The 8,551-nt window shown below is 40.8% G+C and overlaps 1 non-coding gene across 1 annotated transcript; it reads left to right on the forward strand.

Moving 5' to 3' along the window:
• Positions 1–7,951: 7,951 nt before the first annotated feature.
• LOC123323545 lies at positions 7,952–8,080 on the forward strand. The gene has a single exon (XR_006539478.1). It is a non-coding gene; the product is annotated as a small nucleolar RNA SNORA76 (small nucleolar RNA).
• The last annotated feature ends 471 nt before the right edge of the window (positions 8,081–8,551 follow it).

An 8,551-nucleotide genomic window follows, 5' to 3' on the forward strand; every position in this document is an offset into this window, starting at 1 on the left:
TAAGAAAATAGGTACTGCCATCTTGGTGCCTTTTCAACATCAATCTCTTGTTCATGTTTCCTTTCACTTCTGCCGCTGAGCAAAATGATTGGATTTACCGACACATTTTAGCAAAGAATATGGCTGAGGCTGTCAAAAGGTTGACTGGTTTGAATAAATGTCCACTTTAAATTGAAAGCCAAATGTAGGGGAAAGAAAACCCATAGAGACAAATGAATGAAGACCTTGGAGACATTCTAAAAGATGACAGGAAAGGGGAAGAATGCCTGGTGAATCAGGTTCAGAAATGAACTACTGAGGCTCCCAAAAGCTCCCCAGAGAGAATAATAGCCAAATGAACTGAGTGCTAACTCTGCACTATTTTCTTTTCAAACATTGATTATTTCATTTTTCTTTCCAACCATCCTGTGAGATTGGTCCTAGTTTTCTCACAATTTTACCAGTGTTATCAATGCACAGAAAACTTAAGTAATTTACACAAGATCACATGGTTAGCAAATTTCAGAGCCTGCATTTGAACTCCAGTTTGGATGCCTCTAGAGGTGGTGCTCTTAAATATCATGTTAAATTCTCTCATTGAGGGGCGCCTGGGTGGCTCAGTTGGTTAAGTGTCTGACTCAGTTTCAGCTCATGATCTCAGGGTCGTGAGATTGAGCACCACGTCGGGTTCCATGCTCAGTGGAGTCTGCTGGAGGTTCTCTCTCTCCCTCTCCCTCTGTCCTCCCCCCCCATACACGCTCTCTCTCTAAAATAAATAAATAAATATTTGAAAAAATTCTCTCATTGAATAAGCTGTTGAAGAGTCTATTATGACAATTTCCGCAAAAGGACCACAGTTAACTCTGAGGCTAGTCCAGGGCTGGTCTAACTGGCACACTCCCACATTTAACCACACTGACACTTACTCCCCTGGAGGGAGGCATGGAAATTTATTTAGCTCTGTGGCTGGTTCTGTATATGATTTTGGTGACTTCAAGATATTTTCTACCCAGCTTTTGGACAGCTATCATACTGGAAAAAAGCAGAAAAACTAGACCTAACTAATGTGTTAACTGCAGATAATGGCCCAATAAAGCAATATAATGTGATGTGTAATATGCAGATGCTGATGCCAAAATACTTGGGTTTGAATCTTGGCTCTGCCATTTATAAGCCATATGATTTTCATAAATTCCTTAATTTTTCTGTGCCTCAGTTTTCTCCTCTATAAAATGGAGATAATAATAATATCTTTCTTGTAAGGCTGTTGTGAGGATTAAATGAGTTCATATATGTAAAGCACACAGAACAGGGTCTGGCTCATGATATGTGCTCTATTTGTTCTAGTTATGATTATTATCCCACTATTAGGACTATTACTATTTCATTATGGGAAGCTTTCTGGAGCTAAAGAAAGGAATCTCAAAAAGTAGAATTTCAGATTTTTTCCTGTTGGATTCTTAATATTGTGTTTGTTTGGCATGACTGACCTTTCTCAGTCAGAAGGTTTGCTCTTCATTTTACAACTTCTTCTCATTAGCTTTTTGCCCTTTAAAGAAGTTTGTGTTATTACTATTTTAAAATACTGCTGAAGTTTTCTAATTAAGCTCTGCAAATCCCCTGAAGTGTTTACAGCACAGACTAAGAACAGACTGCTGACTTCTAAAGGGAACACATCTTTCCATGGAAAATAGAAGACATTCTCCTCTGAAAATCCCCTCCAGCCTCATAACTTCAATGTATCTCACATCAAATTTGCCTTTCCCCCCGGGCGCCTGGGTGGCTCAGTTGGTTAAGCGACTGCCTTCGGCTCAGGTCATGATCCTGGAGTCCTGGGATCGAGTCCTGCATCGGGCTCCCTGCTCGGCAGGGAGTCTGCTTCTCCCTCTGACCCTCCCCCCTCTCATGCTCGCTCTATCTCATTCTCTCTCTCAAATAAATAAATAAAATCTTTAAAAAAAAAATTTGCCTTTCCCTCCAGACTGGCACCCCTTCCTTCCCATCAGCCCCTGGTATACCACACCTGAACACCCCTCTTGTGACAAGCAAGTCCTACTATGGAACAGTGGCTCAGAGGCTTCGGAGTCAGACAGACCTGGATTTCAGTTATTTGCTACTGGTGTGACCTTAGACATATTACTAACTAGAATTTATCTGAGCTTCAATTTCCTTTTCTATGAAATGAGGATAATAATATCTACCCCCTTATAAGGCATCTGAGGAATAGATGAGAAAAGGCATGTAAAATCATCGGCCTAGTGCCTGACATGTAATAGTAGCCAACACATACTGAGGTTTGCTATGTGCCAGGCAGTGTTCTAGCACTTTTTACGTGTATTTACTCATATAACCCTCGTAATTCAATGCCATAATTACCATTATTATCCTTATTTTGCAGACAAGAAGATTCAGGCATGGAAAGGTTAAGTTATTTGCTCAAGGTCACAAAGCAGAACTGGTGTTCAGGTCAAGGCAGGTTAGCTCCAGAAGTCATGCTCTTATCTTAACCACCCTACTCTTTCACCTTCCATGCAGTATACATCAAAACTCTCACTATTTTCAACAAGTGATGACACTTACTGAATGCTGAATGCTATGTGCCAGAGACTATGCTGAAAGCTTTGCATACACGATGTTAATTAATCCTAAACTTTATGAGGTATGAACGCTTCTCTCCATTCTATAGATAAAGAAACTGAAGCTCAGAGAGGCAAAGACACTTATGTATGTGGCCCGGGTAGGAAGTGACAAAGTTGGATTCCAATCCCAGATCTATATGACTTTAAAAGCCCATGCTTCTAGGCACTTTACTCACCTTCCTGAAAGTTCTTTCCTCATATGATGGGAGGGAAATGCTCCTGTTTCTCAGGTCATTGTGAAGTTGCTATAACCAGATGAGGATTGTCCATAAGCATTGCAAATCATTTTGTTAAATGGAAGAATTCTTTTGTCATGAGATTTCACCTGAGTGTAGAAATGTTAAGGTGGCACACTTAGGTCAGGGAGAGTGTCACACTTAATGCCTTCAACTGTGAATATTAATTTTTGGCTCTAAATGGCCACATTGATCCTGGAAGACAGAAATCTGGAAAACAGCCTTAAACACCTTACTCTTATTTGTTTCAGCTGAAAATGTAGTCTTTTCAAAGGCCCTATGGTGTGTGAAATGGACGTGCTATACTGTTAAGTGACCAATAAAAGTGATTATGCCATTCTTCTACTCAAAAGTCCTATAGAATTAAAATCAGTACATTCAGTCCTATAGAATTAAAATCAGTACAATCAGGTTGACATTCGAGAGCCTTCACTTACTTCCCTAACATGAAACCTATATTCCACTCAAAACTTTCTATTCACTGCTACCAAGTACACCTTTTGCCATTCCTGCCTCTGCATCTATGCCTATTGCTTTCCCCCTCCTCCATGCCCATCCATGCAGTCCTAGCTGAGGATCTACCTCCCAGATGAATTCCAACTCCCAATGACCCCTTTGCTTCTAAATTTACAACTCAGTCCATTTCCTTATGTGCTCATTCAGGGCCAACATACCAAAATGACGATTTAAGTCATGAATTTTTGAGTTTCTTTAATTTTTTCAAGAAAATTTCTGTGTCACCATGATTTTTAAATTGTATAATGATCGAAAATCTTGTCTCCAAATCAGTATCATAAACTCCTCAAGGGCAAGAAACATGTATGTCTTCAATTCTTTTTTTTCAGTGTTCCTAACTTCTACCTCAGTTCTAGGTACATAGGGTTTTTATTAAATAAAATGAATGAAACAGAGTAATGCTATATGCAAACATCTAGAAAGCACAGACAACAGCAATTAATTGTATGGATGAGTATATCACAGAACAACCAGAATAAATTAAGCACTTGGCTTGGGGGAAATTTGGTCTATACCAATTCCTGCCAACCCTTCAACATGTTCAAACTGTCAAGAATATATATTTTTTTTTATCTTGCTCCTTTCAAAAGATTGATCTCAAAACAGCTCAGGCTTTCTGCCATTTCTGAGTCATTGCTAATCTCATGCTGTCTTATATATGAATCATTCAATTCTCCCGCCATATCCTTTTGTCTCCAAAAGCCCTCCTTGTTCTCCTTAATCTCATCAGAGAGTATCAACTTAGTTCTCATTGTGCTGTTCTTATCTCTTTCCTGCAAACCCTAACTGATGTGGACTACTGTTGTTCCCTTCCATTTTTTGCTCTCTTTAGGGCGGAATCTTTCACAGCACTTCCACGGATTAGAGCGGGTGCCTCATTGATTCCTGACTGTGCTTTTTACCCCTGAGGGGCTATGATCGCTAATAGGCACAGCTGGCCTATACATCAGTTACCTCTGTGTTACTGAAGGGCCTTTAAAAAAAAGTCCACGAGCCTTCAAATACTCCTTCTTTACAGCCAGTGATACAGTAAAAAGTGGCATTTCACATTACTTCTCTGGGTTAAGACTCAAAAGAGCCTCCTTCTCTTCAGGTGTATCCTCTTTTCTCCAAACAGAAGGCACTTCTAAGCACCAATCATCATCATGCCACCTCCTAATTGCCAACCCATTTCCCCTTCAGGGAATGGTACAGGCTTATCTGCTAACTATCTAGATAAGAAGGACCTAGTCCTAGAAAGCCAGAAAAAAAGAATGAAATAATAGGCTAATTCAGTTATTAGCAATTGGAACCAATGCCCAAACTCCATAACCTCTCCTCATCTCATCAAAATTTACCTGTCCTTTGTCTCCCTCCCTAGGAATTTTGCTGGGTAATGCCACTGTCATAAAAACTAATCTGAGCAAAGGCATTAATAACGAGTACTGTCTTAAAATATTTGACTCCTGAATATATCAATCAAAACCGTTATTTGTTATCAACAGAACTGAAAAACCAGAACTCCAGATATGTGACTAAACTAGTTAATGTTTCACAGTTCTGCAGTATTATAGAAATAGCTTTACCTAATGAATCATTGAACACTAAAAGAAAGAGAGAGAGAGAGAGAGAGAGAGAGAAATAGCTTTAATTCATCATTGGTAATTTTTAAAAAATCATCCAAACCAGTTAAGGCACCTGAGGAGATTCCAAGTGCTCAGTAAACAGGTTGATTCTTTTACTTTCCAACTGGTAGATGTGACCCTAATGGATATGATTAAACTTTCTCACCTAAAGGTAGGCTTTCCCAACAGAATTATTCCAGGGGTCAGAGACAAGGCACTTGATTATAGTAGAAGAGGGAAGGGAATGAGTCCTCTCTAAGCATGCTGCCAATACTTCGATTTGAATGATGTTATAAATGGTCTTACCTAGCATTCTAATTATCCTTCTCCATAATTAATCCTGCTCATGGCACAAAGCTATGCACAATTGTTTTTCCCTGGAGGGAACACCATGCTTCAGGATTACTGCAATATGTGGCTTGAAGTGAGTTGGACGATAAGAGGAAAAGAAAAGTGAGCTCTAGTGTTCAAATTATTACATATAATGCTTAGATGATTGGTTCAGTGCCCTTAGTTTGAAAATGAATTATTTTGTACTTTAGGACTCAAGAAAGGCACCTAAGTGAAAAATCACAGGGGAAAGTTCTACATCTTGATCTGGGAGACAGCCTTTCAAGGCAAAGGGACCTGGGATCAAGCCCAGTCCTATTAAGCGTGTGGCCCTACATTTTTTATTTAACTTGGTTGAACCTCAGCTTCTTCAGCTGTAAAACAGGCATCCCTTTCTCGCAGAGTTGTCATGAGTATTAAGCTGCATAATGGGTATAATGAGTTTGGTACATGGGAGGTACTTAATAAGTGCTAGTTCCCCTCTCTTCTTTTTCCCTGATGTGAAGTGTGTGTTTGAGCAAAAGGCTTGGAAACTTGCGCTGTCAGAGCAAGAGGAAGCTGAGAGTTCATCTTGTTGAATTACCTCCTTTTGACAGATGAGGAAACAAAAGTTCACAAAAGTTGTGTGTGCCTTACTGAGTTTTTTTATAAAATAGGAATGGAGCTACTGATTCGAATCTCAGTACTCTGGAGAAGTCTATAATTTACTCTGCATTACCCATTCCTATCCAGATCTGGAGTATGAAAAGGAGGTGCTCTTCTCTAATCTTTTCATAGGTTTTCTACTTAAGCCAGCTTTGTAGTTTAAATGGACAATTACCCATCTGCAGCCCACAACTTCCACAGCAATTTGCTGAGGCAATTTCCTAAGCAGCTCTCAGAATTACTTAGGCCATGGTTATAGTCAAGGGGATACAATGAGGCTCTAGGATTCCAGAGAAAAGAAATGGCATGGAGATGGAGCTGACAGAACCTGAAAATCTGCCTAAAAGTGACAGAAGGTAGTGGGAAAAAGATGTCTAAAGTTTGGAGCTTGAATGACTGGGAAAATGATGATTATTTTAACAGACATTTGGAAGTCAAGAATAGGAGTAGATTCACAGTGGAGATGGAGAAGATGATGAGTTCATTTTTGACATGTTGTGTTTGAGTTTCCAGTAGAACATTCAGGCAGTGAGGCCCAGGAGGCAGAGGTATAGCTAGCCTTTTTGGAGTTTTTGTGTCAATAGTTAACAAGATGCTTTCTCCAGGTAGATAGCCCCGAGCATAAGACTTGATCAGACAACAGACAGCTAGCGCATTCCTGGAGAAAAAAGTACCACCCCTTTATCTAGTCTGCATGGTGTAGCCTGGTGCAGGGCTTGATGAGCAGAGCACCAGCTAGATTACAGCCCCCTTACTTCCTCCAGAACCAGCTGCAGTTGCTCTGCCAGTAGCCAGCTAGAACTAGGTAAGAGTTGAAACTTCTCAAAGAGAGTATATAGAAAGACACAGAGGAATGGCCTTATTGGGCTTAGGTGTTGTGAGGGTTTCAAGGGGTTGTTTATCATTCATTCATTGTTTTCATTCTTTTCATTTGCTGAGAGAGCAAGCTTTGTGTATACATGGGAGAAAAATCCTTCCTGGAAGAGATAACAGCAGGAAAAAGGCCCTTCAGCAAGAATATGACTAGCATGTTCTAGAAAGAGCCAGGAGACTAGTGTGATAGAGCAAAGTAAGCAAAAGCGGAGAGTGATTGGAGATGAGGTCAGAGTAAGTAAAGGATGGGGATCCATGCCAGATTAGATAGGATCTTGCAGGCCATTGTAAGGACTTCGCTTTTCTTCTAAGTGAAATAGGAGCCATTGGAAGGCTTTGAATGGAGGAGTTACATGACTCGTGTTTTGAAAGGTCCACTCATGGTTCTGTGTGGAAAATATAATACAGGGGTATAAAGCAGAAACAGGGAGTCTAGTTAGAAGAAGCTCCTGTGATGATTCAGATGTGAAATCATGTTGCCTGGACCAGGGTTATGGTGATAGAAATGGTGAGAATTGGTTGAATTCTGGATACATTTTGAAGGTAATACCAACATGATTTCCTTATGAATTCGATGGACGGGGGAGAAATATTAAGAGAGAGTGAGAGAGAGAGGAAATTCAAGGACAGAATTGCCATTTCCTGAGATGGGAAAGAATATAGGACAAGCAAGTTTGGAGGTGAAGATCAGGAATTCCATTTTGGAAGTAGGAGTCTACAAGTTAGAGAAGAAGTCCATGCTGGGGATATCAAATTGGGGGGTTATCATTGTACAGTTAGTATTTAAAGCCATGAAGGGCACCTTGGTGGCTCAGTCAAATATTCGACTCTTGATTTTGGTTCAGGTCATGATCTCAGGGTCATGAGATGGAGCCCAGTCTCGAGCCCTGCATCAGGCATCCTGCTCAGTGGGGAGTCTGCTTGAGATTCTCTCTTTCACTCTCCTTCTGTCCCTCCGTGCCCAAGGCTTGCATTCTCTCGCTCTCTCTCCAAAAAAAAAAAAAAGCTATTTAAAGCCAAGAATCTGAATGAGATCACCAAGGGAATAAGTACAGATAACAACAACAAAAAAAAGGTAGTGAGATGGAACCCCAGGGATCACAGAGATCAGAGGACACAGAGAGGACGCGCGCTGCCTTTGAGCCCCCGCTGCACCTGCGCGAGGCACCAGGGGGTCAGGCTGCAGCACCAGCGCTTGCGCATAAATGGGGCCGCCTGGTTCCCCTGCCCGCGGCCCTTTTAACCTCGAGTGACAGCTGGAAAAAAAAAAAAAAAAAAGAGGACACAGAGAGGAATCAGCAAAGGAAATTGAGAAGGAGCAGCAGTGAGGTAGGAGAACCAGAAGAGGGCCGAGTCCTGGAAACCAAGTGAAGGAAGTATTTTAGGAAGCATATTAGTTGTATTAATTGCTGATGATAAGGCTAGTAAGATAAGGAATAAGAACTGATCACTTAACTAACAAAATGGAGGTCATTGGTGACTTTCACAAAGAATGATTTTGGTGGAGTGATGGAGGAAAAAACCTGATTGGAGTGAGCACAAAAGACAACTGGGGACAGCAAGTAGAGACAAATTTTTTTAAAGATTTATTTATTTGTTCTAGAGAGTGAGCAAGAGAGAGAGCACAAGCAGGGAGAGGGACAGAGTGAGAGGGAGAGAGAGAATCCCAAGCAGACTCCCCACTGAGCATGGAGCCCAAAACGGGGCTCAATCCTATGACCCTAAGATC

Source organism: Neomonachus schauinslandi, chromosome X (assembly GCF_002201575.2).
Source record: "Neomonachus schauinslandi chromosome X, ASM220157v2, whole genome shotgun sequence".
NCBI classification, from domain to species: domain Eukaryota; kingdom Metazoa; phylum Chordata; class Mammalia; order Carnivora; family Phocidae; genus Neomonachus; species Neomonachus schauinslandi.